The sequence below is a fragment of the Marmota flaviventris genome, chromosome 7, assembly GCF_047511675.1.
Source record: "Marmota flaviventris isolate mMarFla1 chromosome 7, mMarFla1.hap1, whole genome shotgun sequence".
Lineage (NCBI taxonomy): Eukaryota > Metazoa > Chordata > Mammalia > Rodentia > Sciuridae > Marmota > Marmota flaviventris.
This window is the reverse complement of record NC_092504.1, coordinates 117,790,141-117,816,824: the sequence shown is the minus strand read 5'-3', so window position 1 is coordinate 117,816,824 and position 26,684 is coordinate 117,790,141. Positions and strand designations below refer to the sequence as shown.

The 26,684-nt window shown below is 32.9% G+C and overlaps 1 protein-coding gene and 1 pseudogene across 6 annotated transcripts in view; both read right to left on the bottom strand.

Annotated features, from left to right (window-relative positions):
* Fbxw7 (F-box and WD repeat domain containing 7) overlaps positions 1–26,684 on the bottom strand; it is a 185,917-nt gene that overhangs the window by 98,566 nt on the left and 60,667 nt on the right. For 3 of the 6 annotated variants that reach the window (XM_071614611.1, XM_071614612.1, XM_071614610.1), the window contains one exon: positions 26,357–26,404. The exons of 2 other annotated variants lie outside the window; for them this stretch is intronic. The gene's annotated coding sequence lies outside the window, so the exon portion shown is untranslated. Of the gene's footprint in view, positions 1–9,190; positions 9,287–26,356; positions 26,405–26,684 lie in introns of all 6 variants that reach the window. One more of the 6 variants, XM_071614609.1, reaches the window with a different exon arrangement.
* LOC114085420 (large ribosomal subunit protein eL39-like) lies at positions 5,148–5,333 on the bottom strand (annotated as a pseudogene).

Sequence of the window (26,684 nt, the reverse complement as noted above, 5' to 3'; positions counted from 1 at the left end):
AACAGTTTAGGAAATGCATATAGTAATTATCTTTTGAAATACTGATTCTTCCCCAGTCTTTCCTGCCTTTTTGGAACTCAAATGAGAGGCATACTAGATCTTTTACTCTATTTTCTATACCTCTTAACCTCTTTTTCTTTTTTATTCATCTGTCTCTCTCAAGCTACATTGTTACTTACAGCTTTATCTATAGAAAATCTTTGAGCCTTAGGTTGAATTTACATTGCTTCAGAGAAAATCAAGCTTGCTTCAGCTAGTTGTACAGTATCACCACACTGCCACAGTGTCACTAATGTCACTGTAACAATAAATCCTACCAACATGTACAACTATAATGCATCAATTTAAAAAAAAATGGAAGGAAAAAAAATTAAAGTCACTGAGGATTTTAGTGCTACGTAGAGCCCTGCGCGAAGGACAGCTTGTGGCAAGTTGGGATAGAGTAGAAAAAATATATTACAAACATAAATAATTAAGACTTAGAATAAGTGGGATGTCTGGTTTGGGTAGATACAGATTTGCTGGAAATTAGACTGAGATAAGCATCAAGACAGGTAGAATCCAACTCCTGAAAATCCTTTATGTGTTGTGCTAAAGACGACGAACTTGAGACTAAAACTCATCAAAGGGGTTATACAATCAGGGAGCTAATACTGTCACATCTATGTACCAGACTAATTTCAGCAGTAATGGCAGTCGAGGAAAGGTGTTTACAAACACAAGAGTAGAAACACGTTATTCAAAATTTAGTCTTCAACCAGTTGTTACTGGCATCATTCAGGAGTTTGTTAGAAATGCAGGACCTTGGGTCCCACTTCTGATCTACCTAATGAGAATCTGCTTTTTAATGAGATTCTTAGGTGTTTCTTATTCATAGTCAATTGATGTCAGGGTCAATGATCTTCAAAGTCAATGAACATTAGCTTTATTTTAAATTTCAGAAAAGAAAACAATTTTGAGTGCCTGACATTCATTTAATGTTCACAATGTTGCATTATTTGCCTAATAACTAATTTTAATACTCTAGGATCTTTAATATTATTAGCTTTAATATTTGAGGTTTGACTCTACAGACCTATAATATGCAATATTATATATGCAATATAATCTGCAATTTAGTTGTAACACAAATCTGAAATTCTTTAAGCAGTCTTCTAAAGGTAAAACACTTAGCAACCCCAGCAGAGTGTTGAGAAACTGAACAAGATTTTAATTCTCCACTGAGCTTTAAAAAAAAAAAAAGTAGGTGGAAAGCAGGGTACTTCCTGTTTAGTGACAAAAATAAAAAGGACCTAAGAATCTGATGCTTTTGAAAAAAAAAGTTACAAAATAGAGCTCTAGGCTATTGAGCTATTCTGTACTTAATATATATCATTTTATTAAAATTAATAAATGCTGATTGTCACATTAGTCATAATTTCAAAGAAATATTTTTTTTTCCGAAATTCTTGTTCACAAAGTAATGTTCCCTGGACCATGTTCAAATCATTGTAGGTGGAAGACATTAAAAAGCAATAACCTGGGCCCTACCACTGAATCTCAAAGTACATTTTTAATAAGATGCTCTTAAGTAATTCAGTGAACAGCCAAGATGCGCCCCCACACACAAAAATCTGGAAACCATAAGTGTTCACTTTTGACTTTTTATTGAAATATAGCATATATATGAAAAAATAACTGCACCCAGATCAAAGAATAGAACATGAATTGCTATTCTAGAACCTCCTTTAGCAACTAGAGACTAGTCCTTGTCATCTGTCTGCCCCCCTGCAACATATACACACACAATGACCACCACAATGAGTTTCAACACCATAGATTAGTTTTGCCTATTTCTGAACTATATATAAATAGACTAATACAGTTTATACGCTAGTGTCTGGTCTATGGGGGTGGGGGGTTTGTTGTTGGTTTCATTGTGTCTATAAAATTGACCTATGTTGTTCTCTTTAATTGGTTGATTTTCATTCTCACTGCTGCATAGTTTACTATTATGTAAAAATTCCAAGAGTAAAGAATCATTTATAAGCTCTATCTCTTATGAGCATTTGAGTACCAAAATTAAGTTTGATAACCACTGTTGGATATTATTTGGGAAAATCTATACAAGATATATTTAGCAAATTTTTATTTCTCCAATCTAAAATTTATAAAATTATAGTTGTTTAATCAACAGCAAAAATTTATAGGGTTTTGGCTATCAGTTATAGTCTAATCTCAACTAGTGCATGATAGAGTAATAATGTAGCATCACTACCTTTTTTGAATGAACTATACCACTAAGGATCAAATGGCAAACAAGGGGAAGCATTTCTTTATAAAATTATTCCCATTAGTACACAAAAAAATTAGAACACCATCATTTTACAACCTCCAATAAATTAATGGATGGAGGTACTAAGTATCAACAGCTGCTAAAATCACAAAAGGAGAGAAACCCGACACTAGGTGACTCCTATAGAGCAAGCCATCACCCATTAGGCAAAGAGATCAAACCAAGTCTAATAAATCCTCTGGAATCAGCTGCCAATTTGCCAGATATAAAGAGGCCTGATAAACTGCATATATTGAACTGCATTATGAGTATGCAGCCAAATCTAGACCATTGAAAGCTATGTCAAATATAAATTTTAAGAAAAACAAAAGGAAGGAAAGTGAAACACCCACAGATTAAGAGACTTAAAAAAAGTAAAAACTCTCTTTAAAAATGCTAAAGATTCCCAGGTGTGGTGGGCACCTGCCTGTAATCCCAGTGAGTCAGGAGGCTAAGGCAAGAATATATCGAAAGTTCAAAGCCAGCCTCAGCAACTTAGCGAGACCCTGTCTCAAAATACAAAATATTAAGGACTAGAGATGTTTTCCAGCAGATAAGCACCCTTGGGTTCCATCCCCAGTACCAAAAAAAAAAAAAAAAAAAAAATTGGAAATTTCAGCTAAATTTTCCAAGTAACTTCAGGTTATTCTAGATATCATTGTTCAATCAAGATTGAACAATGATATCTAGATTCTAAAAGAACTTACTTAGCTTATAAAAATCATAAACACAGAAAGTAATTACCTTAAGAATAACCTGAAGTTACTTGGAGGAAAGGGTTATGATTGAAGCAAAGCATGTGGAGGAGTATCTGAGATAGCTAGAAAATTTCTGTTTGAGGGATGTAGTAGTTACAAGAATGTATTATCTTAATACACAAGGTATAAATTTTTTGTAAAAATATCTGCATTTGGGGCTGGGGTTGTAGTTCAGTGGTAGAGCACTTGGCCTAGCATGTGTGAGGCATTGGTTCAATCTTCAGTACCACATATAAATAAATAAAATAAAGGTCCATCAACAACTTAAAAAAAATTTTTAAAAATCTGCAGTTTACTAAAAAAAAAAATGGAAATAGATATAAAAGCAAAACATTATAGATAAAATCTGCCAATCAAATAAGAACTCCTTCAGCAACATGAGCAAGAGAGCCAGTGTCCTGGACTTTTTTTTTTTTAAACAAGTCCCAATTTTTTTTATTTGTCCTAATTAGTTATACATGACAGTAGAATGCATCTTGATATATCACTCTTCTGGTTGTACATGATGCAGACTTACACAGGTCATGCAATCATATATACACATAGGGTAATAACATCCAATTTATTCTACTATCATTCCTACTCCCATGGCCCCTTCCCTCTTCCTTCACTCCCCCAGTTCTACTCCAAAGCATCTTTATTCCCCCACCCCCCACATTGTGAATTAGAATCCGCATATCAGAGTCGTCTGGACTTTTTCGATGATGATTTTCATTATGAGTCATCAAAATAAGTTTCAATTTATCAAAATAAAGCAGAAAGAAATAATCTGACAAAGTTTATGATGCCTGCCTTAATAATTCAAGAAACTAGTAGAATATTCAGACTCATAGCTCCTGTAGCTAGCCATATAACAATCGCCCAGTCTGACAAACTCAACAAATCTGAGAATTCAACACATACCTTGAAGCTGTAGTTCATCTACTTTTATACAATTCTTCATTCCACTATTCCACGAGTATGCAACACAGTAATTTACTTGTGTACTAGGCTACTAGCCACAGCTGACCAACCACTGGGTTTTAATGAATTTCTTCTGATGTCAAAGAGGCTAATCAAATTCAAAATATACAATACCAGACTCTCACTTTTACTATATAAATACAAGATTTTTTATTTCATTAAAAAGTAAGATAACTGGGCTGGGGCTGGGGCTGGGGCTGGGGCTGGAGCTCAGTGGCTGAGCACTTGCCTAGAATGCATGAGGCACTGAATTCGATCCTCAGCACTACATAAAAATAAATAAAATAAAGGCATTCTATCCATGTACAATTAAAAAATTTTTTAAGTAAGATAACTATGTAAGTGTATATAATACTACACCACACTTTTTAAAAAGTAAACAATGAATTTGCCAATGCCTGAGTGCTATAACTGAGCTAGGAAAACTTTTTTTTAAATAATTTATTGGAAAACTGCAAACAGGTATGAATTAGACTGATGATATAACCTTAAGTACAGCATCCTTCACCCTAAAGTGGCAGTAGTCTAATGAGAGAACAAGAATTTCCATCAAGTGGAAAGCTTCCCTACCAATCTTTTACCATAATCACCATCAATATCTGAGTAGAAAAGAATATGAATGAATGTAACTTATCAACTAAGTACAAACCTTAAATCAATAAGAGCATCTGCATGTATACGTGCATTCATGAGTATATGTATATATCTTTATTGCTCCATTTCTGAACCTATAGTACAGTTTGGTTTCTTTTTTTTTTCGTATACAACTGAAGACAGGAATATGGTAGTCAGTGAATCTGACTTTTGACTCACCATTCACTTTGAACAATTCACTTTCATCATTAAAAAAGAATGAATGAACATGTATTGTGTTCAAATCATTGTACTAGGTGTTTTATATAAATTCTGTCTTTTTTCTTTTTCAAATGTTTCATAGATTAATTACCAAACCAACCAAAACCAGTACAACATCATCTCTGTAAAAGAAAGCTCACATTCCCAATTAAATATTCTCAACTATCCAGAATAGTGGTGACATTTTCAGCTTGATGTGACAAGATGGTCATAACCTTGATACAGCATAAATATGTGTAACATTTCATGTGTAATCCTTATAGACCCAGCTTGGTTCTCTTTCAATGTCCCCTCTTGGAGTTATACTTGATTTTATTACCAGTTTCCATTCTAATCCACTGGGGAATGGGATGATTTTACTTTCGTTTCTCAGCCAGAAATCAATTAATCCTAAAAGTCTTATGAAAAGACAGGTGAGGAAGTGAATCAAGTACATATACCATAATGACCAAAAAAAAGGTAAAGAGAGTATTAATTATATCTTAACATTTTCAAAAGAATCCTATCAGGAAGAGAGATCAGTACAGTAGAGGAAAGGAACTAGGGGAGGGAGAAGGGGAGAAAAAAACTGAGGAATAATACTGTCCAAATTACATTATTATATTGTGATTACAATGTACCAATAAAAATAAGGGGGAAAAGCTTAAGAAAAAAAAAAAAGAAGAATTGTACCAAATAATCAGCATAACCCTCACAAAGCCACAACTCTTTAATATAAATTTGATTTAGTCACAAGTTTGCCTAATTGTAAAGCCCTTTCTTTTACTATGTGGGAATGATAACACCTAAATGAATACCATACTATTTGACATACACAGCAAGCTGGACTGGTGATGGAGTTCAAAGGGAAAGTGCTTGCCTAGCATGCAGAAGACCTGGGTATGATCTCCAGCACTGCAAAAACAAAACAAGTAATACACAATAATTATCAACAACAACAAAATGAGATAACCCATACAGCTTATAAAACATAAAGCTATACATGTAAGTGTAAGGAATGACTAGTACTGATAAGCCCATTCCACCAACCATTACTTCCCTCCTCACATGGGAGAGATGCTTGAAAATAATAACACAGAAAGAATAAACAAGAAAATACACAAATACAGTTCAATACACGAAGTATCAACAACAAAACAATGGGACTGGGAGAGACTACAGTCCATTTCCCTAGAAGACATGTTTCTTTAGTGTGAATTAGTTCATTCGTTCATCATTAAAGATGTGGTCAGTATAGTGTGAAAGTCACTTTGACCCATAATTTTTCATAGCGCAGGGATGTTTTAAAGCCATAAGAGACAAGCTTTCTCACTAAGACAGCCTTATCAATATATCATGATTTTAAAGAATAAACTAAATTCTATAGAAGGGACAACTGGGGACTCATTAATGGCTTCAAATTTAAACCACCTCATGAGGCTGCAGGTAGAGATAAAGAAGCTGTGAAAATATTTTCTTTGTATTTATGTTTTAAAGGGTGGAGGAATGAAAGACCACATCCTGGATCAACTGATGAATTCTGACAAATTGATCATAAGTAGAAATGAATGTCAAAGGAGAAAACATAAATCTTAGAACTAACTGGTGTTGGTTGCAAATGTTTAAGTGTATTAATATTTTTATTAGAATGGTTACTGAGTTTGTTAGAACACACAGTACAATGGTGCACAGGCTTCTGAGTGGTTTGTCCCTATTTTTAGGGACTAAAATTTTCAGAATCTGGGTGTTTTTCAGAGACATATATATTGCTTTATAACTGGATGGTCTGCCTCATAGAAACAGAAAAGCAATCATGAAATTCATTTGAAAAAAATAGGAGACCCAGAACAGCCAAACAATCCCTAGCAAGAAGAGTGAAGCAGGAGACATCACAATACCAGACCTCAAACTATACTACAAATCTATAGTAACAAAAACAGCATGATATTGGCACCAAAACAGACATGTAGACCAGTGGTACAGAATAGAGGACACAGAGACAAACTCACATACAGTTATCTCATATTAGACAAAGGCACCAAAAACATACAATGAAGAAAAGATAGCCTCTTCAACAAGTGGTGCTGGGAAAACTGGAAATCCATATGCAGCAAAATGAAATTAACTCCCTCTCTCACCAGGCACAAAACTCAACTCAAAGTGGATCAAGAATTCCAGGAATTAGACCAGAGACTCTGTACCTAATAGAAGAAAAAGCAGGCCCAATCTTCATCATGTCAGCTTAAGACCTGACTTCCTTAACACGACTCCTAAAGCACAAGAAATGAAATCGAGAATCAATAAATGGGATGGATTCAAACTAAAAAGCTTCTTCTCAGCAAAGGAAACAATCAATAACGTGAAGAGAGAGTGAACAGATGGGAGAAAATCTTTACCACACACATATCAGATACAGAACTAATCTCCAAGATATATAAAGAACTCAAAAAACTTAATACCAAAAAACCAAATAACCCAGTCAATAAATGGACTTAAGGAACTGAGCAGATCATTCACAGAAGATATACAATCGGTCAACAAGTATATGAAAAAATGCTCAATATCTCTAGCAATTAGAGAAATGCAAATCAAAACTACTCTAAGATTTCATCTCACTTCAGTGAGAATGGCAACTATTAGCTTAATAAGATACAAACAACAATAAGTGTTGGCGAGGATGTTGGGAAAAAGGCACACTCATACATTGCTGGTGGGACTGCAAAATCTATATAACCAATATATAATCTATAACCAATCTGGAAAGCAGGATGGAGATTCCTTAGAAAACTTTCAATGGAACTACCATTTGACCCAGCTATACCACTCCTCAGTCTATACATAAAGGACTTAAAACCAGCATACTACAGCTACACAGCCACATCAACATTTATAGCAGCTCAATTCACAGTAGTTAAACTGTGGAACCAATCTAGATGCCCTTCAATAGATGAATGGGCAAAGAAACTGTGGTATATATACACAATGGAAAATTACTTAGAAATAAAAGGGAATCAAATCATACATTTGCAGGTAGATGGATGGAGTTAGAGAATATCATACTAAGAGAAATAAGTCAAAGGCCAAATGTTTTCTGATAAATGAATGTTAATCCATAATGCGGGGTGGGGTAGTGGCATGGGATGAGTGGAGGAACTTTGGATTGGGCAAGGGAGGTAGGTATGGGGATAGGAAAGATGGTGGAATGAGAAGAACATCATTACCCTAGAACATGTATGAGTGCGCGAATGGTGTGACCCTACTTCGTGTACAACGAGAGAAGTGAAAAATTGTGCTCCATTTGTGTACAATAAATCGAAGAGCATTCTGCTGTCATGTATAACTGATTAAAACAAATAAATATTTTTTAAATCTTCCTTTTAGATTATGTTATTTTAAATCTCAGTTGTAATTTAATTTATAACATTAAATAGACTTAAATTAATAATCTATGTCATATTTAGTTTGAAAATTACCATGCTGAAAATCTGAAAGGAAGGTATCCATCTCCCTTCCACCTTAGTATGCTTTATATTTTAATTTTAAAATTATGGTTTAAGAGTAATATATACTATGTCCTGACAAATCTACCATATACCAGGTATTTGGTGTTTTATATTGCTATATTTTTTAATATTTATTTTTTAGTTGTAGTTGGACACAATACCTTTGTTTTATTTGTTTATTTTTATGTGGTGCTGAGGATCGAAGCCAGGGCCTCACACATGCTAGGCAAGCACTCTACCACACAACCCCAGCCCTGTTATCTGTTTTAATCTTCACCGAAAACGCTGACTAGCGATTAACTTCACTTTAGAGTTAAGGAGACACTGAAACTATTACAGATTTGCCTCAGATCATATTAAGTATTGGGTTTAGGTTTTTACCTCACTAATATCTTACTTCAAGGCCCATCCCCCCCACACTCCCCATCCCTTTCTTTTTTGGTGAGGCTGGGGTTTGAAGCCAAGGTAAATGCTTTATCACCAAGGTAAATCCAGATTGGTTGCACCAATCTGCAGTATGGAGATTCCTTAGAAAACTTTCAGTGGAACCACCATTTGACCCAGCTATCCCACTCCTCAGTCTACACCCAAAGGACTTAAAACAAGCATACTACAGTTGTACAGCCACATCAATGTTTAAAGCAGCTCAATTCACAATAGCTAAACTTTGGAACCATCCCAGATGCCCTTCAATAGATGAATGAATAAAGATAAACTGTGGCATATATATATATATATACACATACATACAATGGAATATTACTCAGCAATAAAAGACTTCTGTTGAGTTCTTGCTAAGTTTTCCAGACTGGCCTTACATTTATGATCCTTCTGCATTAGCCTCCCAAGTAACTGAGCTTGATTGCTAGCCTGTGGTGCTGTTGGGAGGTGGTGGAACCTTCAGCAGGTGGGACCTAGAGAAAGGAAATTAAGTCATTGGAAAGTGCACTCAAGGGGATACTGGAACCTTGGCCCCTCCTCCCTTTGCCTGCCACCTGTGTACTCCCCTGCCATGATATATTATTTTGCTACAGGGTCAAAAGCTAGGGTTAATCAACAATGAACTGAATCCAAAATAAACTTTCCTGTTTTTAGATTGTTTACCTCAGGTAATTGTTACAGCAACAGAAAACTGTCTAACACAGGTGTATATGTTCAATATACATAAATATACTCATTATCAAATAAAAAAAAGTTAAGAAAAATGAGTAACAGATAGGTTTTTATGCTTCCTTAAAAGATTACCAAAATTTTACTTGGGACTGTCACAGAAGCTTTCCAACTGTTTTCAATAACTGTTTTTGTTAGAAATTTATTTTGCCTCATTACAAGGGTCAAATCTAAGACTTGGAAAATTTGAAAATAAAAACATGCAAAGAATTATTTTTAAATTATCTACAATCTCACCATGCAGAGATAATTACCTTATAAATTTGTTGTATTTCCTTCCGGTCTTTTCCTCAACAATATGAATACAAACTTTAAAAGCTGGTGCCAGGGCACCCAGAGTTGTGGCTCAGGGATAAAGCGCTCACCTAGCATGCCTGAGGCACTGAGTTCAATCCTCAGCACCACATAAAAATAAAATAAAGGCACTGTGTCCACCTACAACTTAAAAAAAAAAAAAAAGCTAGTGCTGTGAAAATGCTGGCATTCAACCATTTCTGGCCTACAAAAATGACAATTTCATTTAATTTTAGTTTTAACCTAACTCTATGTGTACTGAGTGCATATAGTATTATCACAATTTTACTTTCTTTCTTTGAGATTTTTATATCCGTCATAAGTATTTTATTATGTATGTAATAATCTTCCCAATATGATGTTTTAAGGCTGGGTGATAGTCCAAACAAATGAATATAATAAATAATGTCACTGTTTCTCTGATGTTTGAAACTGAATTGTTTCCAGTTTTCACTATTATAATTGATACTGGTATGAACATGCCTGTGCCTCAATTTTCCTGTGAATCTCTGATTATTTCCTTAGGATAAATCCCTAAAGGTAGGGTGACTGAGTCGAGGTTTATGAATACTTTTAATACTACATAAACATGTTCCTAAAATCACTAGCACAGAATAACTAGTTCACATTTAATCATTAGTATATGAGACTGCTTATTCGTTCACATGACTACATGTTAACAATCTGAAGGATTGTTAAAAATTATCCTTGAATTCTTAAGGAAAGAAAAGCTGATGGACAATGTGTATATAGGTGAACCAGGAACACATTATCAATACCAATGGTTCTCAAATTGGTATACAAAAGAACCATGAGGGGAGTTTATTTAAAAAATGAAGAACCCAGGATCCCATTCAAGTGATTCTGTCAATGGATCATGATGTAAATTTGTACTTTTAACCATCACCCTGAGTGATACAGATGTAAGTGACCCATGAACCACACTTTGAGAAAAACTACTCTAGAGTAAATGCATGCTTCATTTACATGAGTAACTATTACAGATAAATTACTGCTAAGTAAGAAGTGAACTTACTTCTTATTCAAAATACAAAATTAGGTAACTGTATGTCTTCAGACCAGCATTTTGCTTCATTTCTACAGTCACAGCTTAACTGAAAGTGCAAATACTTGGAAAAGTACACCAAGTACAGCAGTCTACCCACAATTTGGGGAGTAAAAAGCAATTTTAAAATATAAGTTTTATTACTGGGTTCTGCTATTCCCTAGCAAAACCTTCTCAAGTCTCAATGTCCTCACCTTTAAAAATAATAATTAAAAGTATCTTTCTCATGAACACGATAATTAACACAGAAATGCTTAGTAGAGCACCTGGTCCAAAGTAAGAGTTCAATAAAGATGTTATAATTATTATTACAAGACCAGCACTGCTAAAGCACCTAATTCAACCAACCCACAAGACTCTTTGGCTCAGCAACAAAGGGAACTACACATAGCTTATCTAATAAACATACACAGAGTTTTGATAACAATAGCCTACCGTTTTTTAGAAAAATGATTACTTAAAAACATGCTAGGTACTGAATAAACACTTTAATAAAATTGTCTTAGAACACTGTCACATGAACAAGTACCAATGTCAGAATTTAATCCCAGCTCTGTTCTTTTAACCACTAAGACAATTTCTAGGATAACTATTCTATTTAAAGACTACCAAATATAAAAGGTAAAACAAGAGCTGGGTGTATATCTCAAGGGTACAACGCTTATCTAAATGTGCTAGGCCCTGAGATCAATCCCCAGCAGAGGAAACACACACACACACACACACACACACACACACATAAACACACACACACATATAAACCAGCACTTTTTGCAAACTATGCATCCTTGCACCCCCCAAAAGATATGAAAGATTAAAAGGAGACATCAACATCATCTATAACCTGATTCTTTTAAGAAATCTCAGCCTTCCACTTAATTCTAACTTCTATATCTTCCAGGACAACTATTGTAACTACCTCACACTGGTAAGGGTAAACTGATTTCTCCCTAATGGTCATTTTAAAAGTCTGTTTAGGATACTTTAAAATGTTCATTCATAATTTGATCAAGATCATCAAGCAGATTAGTGGCAGAGCCTAATTAAATCTAAGCCTTTAAATGCTTGATTCAGGGCTCTTTAGAAAAGGCAGCTCCACTGGGGCAGGAACTTCACAAAGTTTACTACTCAGTTAGTTTACATGAAATACTGTCTAATTAGAGAGCAATCATAACATCGTCTTTTATAATCATTCTTTAAAAAAAAAGTAATCAACATATACTGGTATTTTCTTTCTTCCTATTTGCTCGATTCATGGCAAAAAAAATAAACAATACTCTAAGGTAGATCACTCCAAACACTCCAGTGAAACATATCAATAATTAATTTGTGAATAGCGCATTACTTTCACATAAAGGAAATGTACCCTTGATCAAATCTCAAAATGATATTAACATTTTTATGTTCCTATTTTTAATGGTCACAGAAGTTTTATGGAGGATTGTGGAGGGGGATAAAAAGTTGCCTATTAAATAATAAACAATTACAAATTCCAGTTTAAATTACTTTACCATCTTCTTCAATTAATTTTTAAAGTATATAAATTCAGGAAAATGTGTAGAACAATAGCAGTAATATTTTCATCTTTCAAGAAATATTAAGGCCAAGGAGTTGATTACATCAGAAAAGGAAAGACACCCTCTTCACATGGTGGCTTGATTCTAATATATTGACAATGTTATACTTGATTCTATCATGGCAAATTACTAATTTTAGTTAGTTTGTTTTTGCACATGGTTAGGAAAGAGTATCCTATGGCAAGAACATAAATAGGGAATGACAGAGAAGTCCATATTTGTATGTGTCTGGTTCTGTACAAAACATTTTTAATGTATATTAGTCAGAGAGGTAGAGGTGTTGTGTGGGAAGGAGGAAAGGGAAGAGATGACATTTGCTTTCCTAATGCAGTTTATTGTAGGTAAGGTCTTAGAACCTGAGTCTTACTTCTTTCTACAACAGTAATTCTATTCTACAGACACAGTTAATCCTATACTTCTACATTTGTAATTAATAAGTTGTTCAAAAACCATGAAAGATGAAAACAAAAACATTAATAAAATATAATCACTTTATGATTTTCCCAGGTGGCTTAGCTGTAAGTACCAAAAACAGGTTTCCAGACCAGAGCTGAATGGTTTCTTGGAGTTTCCCATCCCTACAACTTCTTGCAAGATTTTGTATCTACCTCTCTGCTCCTAAATACAGAAATAAAATGTTATGATCTAAACCAACAAAGACATTGTGTATATTTTAACCTAAAATGTTGAGGAACTAGTCTTAAAATGTTTGGCAGCCCGAAGGTTTTGCTCCCTAAAAGGTTGTTCATGTTAATAAAATTGCCAAAGACCATGATTAATACCATTCTTCTTATAAAATCTTCAATTCCATGGAAAATTAATAAGAAATGTCCCCCCCAAAATTAATCACTTTAAATTTTATAATTTTGATATTACATTACCCTACATATTGTTTTGAATTTGCTATATCCTTAAACATTACTTTAAAATGGCTACTAATGTTTTCATCAGTATCCTTTGGAAATGATACGCCTCAGATTTCTTAATATTCTTGCATCCATGAAATCACTGAGAGCAAAAGTCCAAAAAAGGACACAAAACAATTTTCTAGCACAATTTGCTAGATCAAGAATTTATCATAATTACAATATTAAAATTATAGTTAAGAGTTTGAAACTGATGAAATCTATAAATGTTAAGGATATTCTATGTCACTTAGATAACACAGGATATTTAAACATAAATTCTTAAATCTTAAGACACATGCTCTGATGTCAAGACCAGAGTATGTTGATACACATGTTGATGCTAAGCTAGAAATAGGAAACAGAGAGACGATGTTTTATTCTATTCAAGGTTAATCATACCAATTAACTTTTTTATGAATTGATGAGTGGAATAATATACAATTTCTAAAATTTCATGAGGATACTCAAATTAATTATGAAATTACTGTGGTTATCCAAAACTTAAAAGCAAAAAAGAAAATAAGAGAAAAAAATTTAACTTTTCTCATTTCAAAAATAAATGCTGCTGCTGCTTTAAGTGACCAGCAGTCTCAGATCAACTCCAGGCTGCAATCACAACATCCATTAGAGTGCTCCACAGCTCAGAGCAAGCAAGCAAGTGGTTGTCAGTGCAGCTAGTAAATCACCTGATCCTATTACAAAATCAATTACTGCAGTGCATTTCCATTGCTACACAATCTGATGATGACAAAATGATATTGGATAGCTACTGCAAGGTCAAGAAAACTGCTAAGAACATCTTTAATTGGTCTTTTCTTTTTAATCATTTGGCCCTAGTTATAATGCAGCCATTTTAATTGTATATTTTTATTTGAAATAAATCTATGTAGTTACCTTTGGTTGTCTGGGACATTCGATGGATAATCTCTGCAACTGGTCTGATGTATGGCTACAAGAGAAAAGATCGGAGCAGCAGGTCGAACGGCTCAACCTCTTCATTAAAGAAGAAATAATGCTGCAGCCACAGCCACACATTGACTTGCTCATTAGATGAGAATTTGACTTAAAAAATCAGAACTGGTAATGTCCCGTATATACTCAAAATTGGCTAACTGCCTCATTCTGCAGCTCTCCAGCTAAAAGAAACACTGCTAAAAAAGAATAAAACAACAGCTTCCCCACAGATGATACCAGCCACAAACTCATCGCCAAGAAAAACTGGATATTAGAAACAGAAGTCTCCTAGCTACTCTTCAGACAGAAGGTAAGGTGCTTTAATATTTCAAACTGTTTTATATTAAAGCCCAAGTACTTAATAAAGGAACAAACTCAAGGTAAGACATCCTAAAAATTATACTAACCACTCTTTCTGTCTTCCATCAGTTTAGATCTGTTTGCCTACTCCTTCAGCTCAGCCTATCCAACCTGTTCCCTTTGTAAATGCACACTATTTCAACAACCAACAGGAATGAGCCCCACCCCTTGCTGTCCCCACACACACCGTTCAAGAACCGCTCAATATCTGGAAAAGAACTGCTGCAGCATTGCTTTGAGAAACAACAGGGAGCAAATTACTGAACGGATTCTTTAACTTACCAATCAGAACTGCTGACCTTTTATGACTCTACAATTCAAGAAGCCTGCCAAATATTCACAGTAAGAAAAATCAACTGATTTTATTTCTATACTATAGATTAATTTACAGAATTATTTTCAATCTTATTATTCAATATAAAATTGAGTAAGAAACAGAAACATAAACCTAAGTATTTTCTTAGCAAACAAATTTTAGGTAGTAGCTACACAAAGTAGCTCATCTTTAAGGGTTGGTGGGAGAGGGCAGGAGGGTGGTTGATTAAGACGCAGAGTAAAAAAATCCTTCTGAATACTGTGCTTAGACTTGAGAAGTAATGAGCAATACAATCCTATAGAAAAATAACAGTGCAGATAATGATAAAAATAAACAGCAAGATAGTCCAAGGAAGCCCCTGCTATCATAAATGTTAAAAGAGTTTTAATAAGAAGAAAAAGACATGTGGCTATCTAGATAGGTTATTAAAAATAAGTAAAAAGCCATCAAGAATCTGTTTTGATTATTGAATCTTCTCATTTGGTTATTTGCATTTCATTAGATTTTTTTAATACCACAAACCACTCAAAAACATAAGAAATAGTATTAAGAATGCTAGCCATTTTCTAGTATCTTTTATATTTAAGCATTCTACCTTTCCCAATAATATAATTATTTACATCATGCAATTATAACCCACAACAAGGAATATCACATTACTATAAATACTTCACCATCTCAAATAATCATACTTCAAATAATTATAACTTAATAAACAGTCACAGACCTGTGACTTGCCAATCCTTGTAAACAACACCTTTTTGGGAAAAGATGGTCAAGAAACTGAATGTAATAAAACATCTCCATTTAAAATATATATTTTTAAAACTTCATATTTTTTGTGGCACTGAAAGCTTCCTCATTTGTGTATGTATTGTGCTCAGTTTCTTCCCTGGTTTAAAGCTAAAAGAGCCAGTATTGCCTCTGCCTTCACCTTGTACTGCCCTTTTGATATTCATGTTATACTTAAATCAATTCTTCCAGAATATCTAAAAAAAACAGGCATGCACTTCACACTGATTTTAAAAAAAAAAAACCTTTTGTAGATAAGGTCTATGGAAACAAACAGGCAAAATAATGCAGTAACCTTTTACTCGCCTGCTGGAGGTACTGTCTGCTGCACAGAATTTTAAAGCCTCATCTGCAGATGCAATTGTGCTGTTATTGCCAAGAAGTCTGCCTTTGCTGTGCTGCTGCTATACAAACTATTCATCGAAAGAGCACTTTATATGGAAAACATGAAGTACTATCAGTTTAAGTTTCTTATATGATTTAACAAAAGAACTTCTAAAATCTAGCTATAGCTCTGCTCTAGATAATCTCAGGTGCATGTTAGACACGTTAGGGAAAAAGGTCCTATTGCTGATGATGCATTACTTTAGCAAATGTGTGAGATGGGGAAGCTGAAAGAGGTAATAAAAAAATTAATACATCATGCTAATGTAAAAATAAGTACCAAGTATTAAAATCTGACACAATTTATATTGCCAATGAATGTACAACATGCCCTTAATAGCTTGATATTTTTATGAATTTTATAATTAGCAGAAGCCTATAAATAAATCATTGTCTAATATTAACAGACAAGTATCAATGAAACAACTCTACCAAATGCATACTTCTCTTAATGAAAATAAGTTATTTTACTAGCTCCTCAGCATCACTACTGTTTCTGAACGAAACCATGAAATAAAATATCCAAAAGAACAGAATGCTTCTGAAATATCTCGACTTGCAATGCTTCATCTTCCTTGTCACCCCCACCAATATCCCTTGTCTCTCAGATTATTTTTAACCAAACTAGCTTGTAAGCAATAACAGCTATTTTCATTATTTATAATTTTCCTTCCATGTCAGCTAATTTAATGTACTACTGATTCTCTATTTAGATAGAAAGCAAACCAACAAAGATAAGCCATTAAAAATTATCCAAAAAGCAGCATAATATTGCTTACAAAAAAAAGCAGTATTTAAATTTAGCCATAGATATGTTTAAAAAGTAGAGGAGACATTAATATTTGTTCATTAATGAAAATTAAGTATCATGCTACTTCTTCAATAAGCTTAATGGCATTTCAAAGATACTTTCTCCCTTAACTGCAAGTAATTCTAAATGTCAAAAACTTATCTGACTGATATTATTGTATTTAAAAAAAACAATTATTCTTTCATTTAAAAATAACCATATATTGTCATATATAGTACCCTTTGAGAGAAGACTCCAACAATTCCCAAAATGTGGACCTGTGGGTTCTTATGACCCTTATATGGACTCTATGAGATCAAAACTATTTTTATAATACTGAGATGTCTCTTATGTTTTTACTCTCATCTATTTTACGAGTATATATAAAGTAAAGTTTTACTCGGACTACATGGCATGTAATATCCAACCTGTCTGAACACAGAGGCAAATGAGAATACAAATGTCTTCCACTAAGCTAGACTTTAAATTCATTTGCAGAAATGAAAAAGAATGCCATTCTTTTCATTAATTTTTTTTCTGTTTCTTTCAGGAAAATATAGCAATTTTCCCCAAAAGACATGTTAATTGTATGAACATGTAATTGGATGTTATTTTTCAATGAATTTAATAAATCAATACATATTAAACTTTTTATTTTTATTTTACAATAGGGTAAATATTAAAAGACATAACCCACAATTTTAAAGAGCTCCTTAGGGTTTTCAGTAGTTTTTAAGAGTTTAAAGGTGTCCTGAGACCAAAACAAATTGAGATTCATTAGAAACGTTTGCACACATTTTTTCTTAAATCAAGGCATACATTTGTTATAAAAAAAGTAATACTCATTTTAGGATATCAAATATAAAATGTTTTTGAATTTTCGCTGTCATTTTCAATACATGAGCCCAATTATTATCAGATGTATTTAACAAAAGTGCTACCATCTATTTTTTAAAGTAGTAGATAATCAAAATTATGATTTCCATAGAGTAAGATTTAAAAAAAAAACTCACTCATTGAAAAATAATGAAAGTTCATTGAAGGAAAAAGGAAAATGTGAGATGATGGTTTTATATTAAAAGAAAATATATATGAGTTTCTGAACTCATTTTGCCAATGTAATAATTAATCTTAAATAATTTTTTTCCAGAGAAGAAATAAACTTTAAATGAATACACCTCCAAATAGGATTAGCTTCAGTGATAAATACACTAAGGAGAAAGCACACAATACAGACACACATTAAAGAATATATGAAAGTGCCAGGAGATCTGCCAGTCAATACAGTGAGATCCTATCTCAGAGAGAGAGAGAGAAGATGATTAGGGGGGATGCAGTATGATTTATAGTAATTCCTATTGCTAAGAATATGTTGGATGCTTGATATATTAAGGCTATATAGTTTTTAAAAATGGGACAGATGTTATCTTCAATTGTTATGTATTAGCTACATTTTCCCCTTACGTCCCTTAAAGGTTAATTCTCAAACAGACTCTCTTTGGTCCTCTCCTTGGCCAAACCCCAAGTCTTCTCTAGACTTATGATTCCCATTCATTCATTCATTCTTCAAATATTTAAGTATCTCCCATGTGCTAAGCAGGTATGAGTAATGAAGATGTAGCAACATGCAAGAGAGACAAAAAATTCTTTTGGCTTCACTGAACTTATTTCCAGGGGAGAAGATACATAACAAACAAAACAAATATTTACTACAGCAGATGGTGCCAACTGCCAAGAAGAAAAAAATATAGGAGGAAGAAAGAAATGACTAGGAAGTCTCATTTCCTTAATCGAAATGTAAATAATTTTTTTAATTTTAAGAACATTTTTTAAATATTGAGAGTAATGCCAGCAAAAACATGTGTTGTCAGTAAATAAAAATTTGAATTTTTTAAATGAAAAGTTTCAAATATCTGCAAGAAGAGAGTATAATGAACCCCTATTTACACACTTATCACCTATGATCAATACTTATTCAAAATAGTGCCAGTACTGCTTTATCTTTGATTCTTTTTTAAGGTATTTTAAACCAAATCCCAGGCATCATGTCAATACCATTCTCGCCCTCATACATCCTTATGGATCTTTAATTTGGCCAGAGCCTTTCATACTCACAAAATCATCCTACACACACAACAAATTAACTGTACTTCCACGATCTTAACTAATAAGTCAATATTTTTTAACTTTTCCAGAATGTCTCAAAAATGTCTTTTCTACCTAACTTAATCTAAACAGAATCTAAAGGAGAATCCCTCCTTGCATAAGGCTACTATATATCTTAAATCTTAAAAGCAACTCAATTGGTCCTCTTTTCTCCCCTGTCACTGACTTTCAAAAATCATTTTAGTTGTCTCAAATTATGTAACTGTCCATGTGGTTTTGTGTCATTATCTTGTAGCCCAATCTCCCATATTTCCTACAAATAACTTTTGATAATTAAACTCCAAATTCTAACCTCATCAGAAATATAATTAACAAACACAGGAATTCTAACTCCAGAGAAATAAAAATTTAAGGCTACCAGTAATTTTGGAACACTTGTTGAAAAAAAAAATCTGAAAAAATTAACATGGTGCAGTAGCTCAGAAAAGACAGAAGAGGGAACTATAATATTTAGGAAGTCCACACTAAATAGCACTGAATTTTACTTTAAATTTCAACACTGAATTTCAACTTAATGATGATTCAAAATATAGTAATTATTACTTTTACATATCTCCTTCCAAAAACCAAGTAAACAAAATCTAGAATCCAGAAGAAAAAATTAACATCCACTAATAAATAGTACACATTAACAAACATAACCATTTAAACTTATTCTAAGTAAACCTCAAAATTCCAAAATAATTTTCTTTAATAATAAGCTAAATGAAACTAATGTATGTATTTTTGCAAAATAATCATTTTAATTATAAAATCAAAATATTTAAATGAAAAGGGAAATCCAGAATTTTAAAGCAAATATACTTTTTTACATATCTGTTCACACGAAAGAAAGCTACAAAATGTCTTTCTTTAGTGATAAAGGTATTTCAAGAATAAATATATGCAGTCTACCTAAGATGTTTGCTCAAAAAATGTTATTGAAACATTAGTGTAATTTATGTAAAAATATAACCATCACACTAATTAAAACTACTTTATGCAAGTACAGATAGAACAACAAATTTATACACAAGCGATTGTTACCATACCAACATAAGACAGAATAGAGCTAGTATAAACTATAGAATTTAGGTAAGCTTTTTGTATCTAACAAGGATCTCCTTAACTCCAGTTTCCACTAACATATTCCTCATTTCCTTGGGAGCTGTCAACAGTGGCAGCACTTTTAACATTCTCACTTCCACAATCATTCTGTTTATGAGGATTTGGGTGTTCTCTAAAAAAAAAAAAAAAAAATTCTTGACCATGCTTCTGACTTTCTTCTGGGTCCTCATCATCAGGGTCTTTAACATCCATGTTTCCTCCAACAGTGTTCTTTGATGATTTCACCATCCTCTAGAATGGTATGGTTTTTCTCTACATGCCTCTCTCTCTCTTCTGAGGGCTCACAAGCAAAACCTTTAACATCTGTTTTTCTACCAATAGTAAATGCAAAGCAATCTAGGCTTTCTCTTTCATGTTCCTCAAAACCCATTCCCCAATTTCAAAGCCACTCCACATTTTTAGGCATTTGTTACAGCAGTGCTCCACATATAGGTACCAAAATCTAAAATTAGCTTTCTATGGCTGCTGTAACAAATTACCACAAACTTGGTAGCATAGAATAGCAAATTTATTATCTTACACTGTTCTTAAGGCCAAATATTCAAAATCAGTTTAACTGAACCAAAATCAAGGTATTAGCAGACCAGTATTCTTTCCAGAAGCTCAAAGTTCATCTCTTTCCTTGCTCTGGTTAGTGCTTAGAAAGCTATCTGAATTCCTTAGTTCTTGGTCCGTTCTTCCCGCTTCAAAAGCACATCATTGCAGCCTGTGCATTAGTCTCCCATCTCTTGTCTGCCTTGACCTTTTCACTCACTTATGAGGACTCTCTGATTACACTGGCTTGCTTGAATAATCCAGGATAACCTCCCCATCTCAAGTCCTTAATTTAATCATGTATGCAGAGTTCCTTCAGCCATGTAAGATAAAATACACAGTTTTTGGAAATTATAAGGTGGACATCTTTCAGTTTACCAAAATACAATACTAAAAGCACAAAAGACAAAAGTAAAAGTATAGACTGTTCTTCAGGAAAACAATAAAAGACTTTTGAACTTAAGACACTGTTTAAAAAATAAAAAGGCTAGCCACAAACTCAGAAAAACTTGCAAATAGTTGTCCAAAGGGCTTATATCTAGACTATATTAAGTACTCTCGCACCTCAGTGACAACCCCCCAAAAAATTTTTTAACATTTGAGAAAATGTTTCAACAAAAGAAGATACAGGAATAGCAAATACACATAGGCAGCAATGTGCAACATCATTATTCATTAGGAAAATGAGAATAATGCCCCAATGGGATGTCATTACCTAACCACTAAAACAAGTAAAATTAAAATAACTGACCACAACAAATGTTCTGAGGACTCTGAATGACTAGATGCTAGCAGAAACACACTGTTAGCAGTAAGATACAACCACTTTGGAAAAGTTTGGTGATTTCCTATAAAGGAAAACATACACCTACTGTATTACTCTGCCATTCCTCTCAGGAGAAATAAAAACATATGTCTACATAACAACTGCACACAAATGTTTGGGTCCTCTTTATCCGTAACAGCCAAAAACGGTAAACAACCCAATTTAGCAAAAGGTAAATGAAAAAAGGTTAAAAAAAAAAAAAAAAGGAATACCCAACAAAAATAAAGTATTAATAGTCCATGTAAAAAATATGAATGAATCTCAGATTTATTAAGCAGGAGGAAATAAGCCAGACTTGAGACACATTATCTGATTCTACTTATATAACATTGTAGAAAAATAATTTATAGTGACAGAAAGCAAGTTAAGGGTTGCCTGGGAAGGGAGAAAAGGGGACATTACAAAGTTACAAAAAGGCTTTCAAGGTTAATGTACACACTACCTTAAATTTAATGATGGTTTCATGTGTACATAAATAAGTCATCAAATTATGCATTAATTATATCTCAATAAACCTAAATTTTTTAAATTAAAAACTTAGAAGATGAATATGAGGTAGAGAAAATAAAATCTGAAGCCTATTTTTACGGTAGAATCCTAATAAACAATCTGGAGACAAATGAATTAAAGAATCTAAAATACACTTAAAAGATAAAAGCTATTACACAATTATACTGTAGAATTTAGGATTCCCAGATGCAAGATGAAATTGAATGATACTCAGTTTCCAGTGGGATTTTTTCCCTCTACCCCTACCCTCTCCATGCCTATAAGAAAAGAGAGCAAATGTTCAGGAAATTATCAATAACTTGATATTTAAAACATTCATATTTCTAAGCAGACTGACAAAGGGCTCAAAAATAAACTTTACTGGCGCAACTATGTTCACCCTCTGGGAGACAATCTAATCAAAATTTTCACTTGCCAAATTTTGACATTCTGAACTCAAGAGGTAGACAATATGTATCCACTTAGGTGACTAAAAAGAATGGATCAGCTGTCCATGATCCATCATAGCACAGAGACACTATTAAGAAGTGAACACATCTGAACTCCAGGCGAGACAAACATTTCTCAGCAAACAATATTATATTGGGCAAATCATGTCATATACAACCATTTACTTAACTAAAAATGAGAACATAATCATACCATGCTGGATTGCTACCACAGTCCCATCTCTACTTTCAGAGAATCATATAGTCGGACACACAGGGAATTCCATTCTAAAACAGCTCTATTAAGAGTGAACTTTTAAGGGCTGGGTAGCAAAACCCTGGAGGATATTTCAGCCCCTTCATAATTTGGTGGTCAGCCACATAACTGGGTAGAAATGATACTCAGACGTATGGCTCATTTCCTCTGATATTATCTTGCTTTCAGGGTTTCTCTCTACTAAAGTTTAACTGTTCTGTCAGCCCCATGTTCTGTCTTCTGATATCTCAAACCAGTTTTTGGCCACCCAATCCACATGCAAGTTGAGAAATGTACTCAGTCAAAAAAAGAGGCAAAAACAAATCTCATGTGGTTCATTTCTCATTCAAGAGCAGAAGTCACATAATAATGAGAATAAGAAATTAAACTGGTCTTATAAAAATGTTAAAGATATGTGCTTAAGCTGGTTGCAGTGTTACACACCAATCCAAGCATCTCAGAGGCTGAGGCAGGAGGATCCAATGTTTCAAGCCAGCCTCAGCTACTTAACAAGGCCCTGAGCACCTTAGCGAGACCCTATCTCAAAATAAAAAGGGTTGGGGATGTGGCTCAATGATTATGTGACCCAGAGTTCAATCCCCAGTACCAAAAAAAAAAAAGATATGAACTTAATAATTCAGAGGAAATTTTTATTTACTCCATAGCTAGAATTACAAAAATTCAAAATACTTTTGCCTACACATAATCTGCACAAAATTAAAATCAATAAAATTCTAAATATCTATTCCCTCTTCACAGAAAAGATAAAAAGAATTTAAACTTAAAAGGCAATCATTAAGATATGAAATCACATGTTAGAATTACTGTGATAAATTATTAAAAAAGACCCTTCCTTTCTCCAGTCCAAAAAACTAAACATAAATTCACAATACTAATATTAATAAACAAATCACAACACAAATAATATTTTCACTGTAACACATGGGATCAAACATAAGGTTTGCTGAATACAATTAGCTGAGGAATTGAAGCACAAATACAAGAATAATTGCTTCCTTTGGGCTTTCGCTGTCAAACACAGAAAACGCCCGTGTTTTTTTAGTCCTATGATAATTAAACCCTTGTCATAGACCTAGACTGTCAATGAATATTTATTTAAAAATAAATTTGTAATATGACACCAAAAGTACAAGAAACAAAAGAAAAAAAACAGATAAACTGAACTTAATCAAAATTTAAAACTTCTGGACTTCATGACACCATCAAGAAAGTAAAGAGGTAATCCACAGAATAGGGGGAAATACTGCAAATCACAGATCTGGTCAGGGTCTAGTATTTAGAACATATAAAGAACATTTATAACTCAACATTTTAAAAGACAACCCAGTTTTAACTGGTGAAGATTTGAACAGATATTTCTCCAAAGAAGGCAAACAAATGGTCAAAAGCACATGAAATGATGCCTACCACACAAAAGAAAGTCATAGAAAAGAAAATTAAAATCACAGAGATACTATTTCTCACCAACTAGGATGACTAAAATGTAATAGACGCCTATAAGGATGTGGAGGAACTAGAACCTTCACACATACTTGGTGGGAGAATAAAATGGCACAGTCATTTTGACAGTTCCTCAAACACTCAAAAAATCATCCCATTACTTGGAAAAATCCACCCCATTTATATAGATCAAAGGGCTATTTGGTATTTGTTTTGTATTGTTATATTAGGTTTGTCTGAACTCAAACTGCAAACAATGTCTCCTTTATGGTATGCAATAGCTGATTTTGCTTAAGTTTTTTCACATTGTAGCTGTTTTTTTTTTTTTAATAAAACCTCCCTTGTAATATGTTCACAAAAGAAATAAAAACATATCCATACAAAAACTTACACAAGTATATTCACAGAAGAAGTATTCCTAATAGTGAATACATCGTCTGATGAATAGATAAACAAAATGTGGTGCGCGTATATATATATATATATATATATATATATATATATATATATATATATATATATATATATAAAATGGAATATTATTCAGTCATAAAAATGAATGAAATACTGATACATACTACAAACTGAAAATATTTTGCTAAGTGAAAGGAGCCAGACACCAAAGGATAAATATTTTATGATGCTATCTTTATAAAATGTTCATAAAAACAGAAAGGCTACTAAGTGCTACCTGGGGCTGGGAGGTGTGGAGGTGTGAAGGTGTGAGGACATGACAAGAGTGATGAAAACATCCTAAGCTTATGTAGTAGTAATGATCCTACAAGTCTGAATATACTAAACTATCACTGAATTGTATACTCAGGGAAGAATTTTCTAGCATGTGAACTGTTATCTCAAAAAAAAAAAGTCACTCAAAATTAATAAAGTTGCAAAAATGAAATGTGAGTCATAAGTATATGTAATACAAAGACAACTGATTCCCTCTAACTGAAATATATGCATCAATAGGGAAAAATGACAATAAGTCATTTTTATACTTAATACGTGCCCGGAAATCAGTTACTACATTTTAAAGTAGTAGAAATCTGCTTAACAATTTACAACATCATTTGCTCCTAAAAATGTTATACTTATTTTATAAATACATAGTAAACATAATAGTATAATTGTTGAATACTTAAGCATCCACAATGATTATTATGGTTTTAGAAACAATATTTGGTCAAATATGTATTATTGCAAAACACATTAAAAAATAATAAAAGAAACCAATACTTATCCTTAAATATTTCTTCGTATACATACAATTATAATCTCTTTTAGCTAATCAAATAAACCTATTTATCTCTAAAAATCTTTTGACTATATTAAAAACAACCTCAAACTATGACACAATATTATCCAATGTCTCAGCACTTTCTTCCTATCTTTGAAATATATTTCATCACTTTAAAATCTATCAAGATTAACTAACGCATTATTGCGTCTATATAATCATCATAGCACATAAATCTAAAACACTTTTAGTTGAAATAAAACATGCTGAGATTAACCAATCTTTAGTAAAAAATTAAGTAGTAAAAGCTTTATCTAATAAAATCCTAAATTTATGAGATGCTTTACTATAGGCCCATAAAATTTTTCATATTTTAATCCTGGAACAAAGAAATTGGGATAATCTAGACAGGAAACAGCATAAGGCCTGACAACATTAATGGTTGGTACACTGCAGCAAATGGGACCTAATAAACAAAACAATGGATGGCAAAAGAAAAAATCCATACTAGTTTTGGCAACTAAAGGAGAACTACTACAAAATCCCAAGAAGGGAAAATCCTGTTTCATTCATAAAGTATTACCACTCCTTACCCACTAGAACTATTTCTTTTCAGGACTTCCTAATATTTAGGCTGCACACCAAAAGAATGTTCTGGATACAACATGTAGAAAGAATCAGAAGCAGATCAGAAAAGGCATAGAGAAAAAAATTCTAGAACCCAGTTAAAAATTAAAAGCAATATAATTTATAATTGTAATTTAACACTGGTTATTGTAAATGTCCTTATATTGCGTGCATAAATTTAACTAAAATTCAAAGTGTATAACATGGAGTTCAATACTTACCAATTACTTAGATAGCCTTTTAAAAATCTTGCTGATGGTAGAAATTCCCTAAATAAAAAAATAAATAAATAAGTGAGAAATATTTTTTCAACTTCAGAATTATACCTACTCTGTAAAATCTACCCAAGAATTCCATTTAATATTTGGGTTATTTCTTTATGTATAACACTATAAAACCCAAAGCATATGCTGAAACTTGAGCATATAATAAAATTTTTATATACAAATTTTTCATAATTTTAAAAATAATTTAAATTTCATATGCAACATATGGAAAAGCTGATTATCAAGACACTGGCAGCATTTACTAGAACACAGAAAGAATGAG